Source organism: Octopus bimaculoides, chromosome 1 (genome assembly GCF_001194135.2).
Source record: "Octopus bimaculoides isolate UCB-OBI-ISO-001 chromosome 1, ASM119413v2, whole genome shotgun sequence".
Lineage (NCBI taxonomy): Eukaryota > Metazoa > Mollusca > Cephalopoda > Octopoda > Octopodidae > Octopus > Octopus bimaculoides.
In genome coordinates this window covers 143,537,809-143,539,301 of record NC_068981.1, presented here as the reverse complement: position 1 = coordinate 143,539,301, position 1,493 = coordinate 143,537,809, and positions in this window count along the sequence as shown.

Below are 1,493 nucleotides of genomic sequence, written 5' to 3'. Positions count from 1 at the left end.
ACATACGTATATACATACAAACATACGTACGTGTATACACACACATATATATATATATATACATACATATGCAAATACGTATATACGTAAATACATAATACATGCATATATAAATACATACTTACATAATAAATACATACATACATACGTACATACATACATACGTACATGCATACATACATACATACATTAAGTGAGAGAGTTAAAGTAATGTACACACGCATATAGATTCCTGCATACGGGAGTGAGTACATATATGCTTTTGTACTTTATTCTGACAGCTGTTAGCAATATAATTATGATATTTCATATAATTACATACAGTTAGAAAATGCATTATAAACCTCATGGTTACTGCCTCTTACTTTCTCTTTCTCTCCCAACTTTAATCACACGCACATACATGCATATACAAACCCCATATTGAGAAGAAAGTAAATGTGAAAGATTTTTCATGAACATAATGGACAATTATTTATTATATTAATAAAAGTTGTAATTTTATATCGATTTTATATCGCATAACCAGCGAGCTGTATGATAAATCATATAGTATAGAAGTTTGTCATAACTCGATTACATTATGAGGTTTACCTTAAATTTTCTGTTTCCTTCTTGCTTGTTATTCTCTCTCATTGCTGCATAAATGAGTTTCATAATTTTACTATAATTTTTGCTGTTATCGTATTTTATATTTTCATATCGAAGTTATGATGACATTAAGAAAATGAGAAATAAATAATAAGAGATAATGAATTTACATTGCTTTTATTATTAATGCTATTATTGTCATTATTATTTTGAGTTACCAGGATTGGCAGACTCGGTAGGACAACGATAAAAGAAACATTTTCCCCTTATTTGGTTAAGATTATTTATGCTTTCGGTTGGTACACCAGTAAGGTATACTTGAGGGACATAAAAATACGTAAAATTTATGAATTTGTTAGTTTTCACCATCATTCCCGACATCAATGCATGGTTTTGGGTCTATGTTAGAAATAGCCATGAATATTTCAGTATTCTGATTTTTATTGCGCACAATTAATGCACAACATAACAGAGCAGTGTGGCCTTATGTGTTGTGAATTGTTGCGGTATTGTATTTTCTGTATATACAATATCTGCTAATTCTATTTTCTGTATGAATTAAATTTTTGATCCTTAAATGTGTTATAAGGAGGACACATTGCTAGATGCTTCAATATAGTTTCTATTTATGGTTAAGAGGCTTGGAACATTGCTTCTTTGTTTAATGACATTAAATGTATTATGATAACGTTTTTTTAAAAATATATCTATCAAGGATTGTGTTACTTCATCGAATTTCTTTAACGAAAAAATGAACTCTACGACGTACCCGTTGCTTTTATGTCGGATTTAGAAGATATGGAAGAGTGGTGGGATAATGTTTGAACATTGCTTTTATTAAAAAGATGAAATTGTTCTCAATGATTTAAAAACCACCATATATATATATATATATATATATA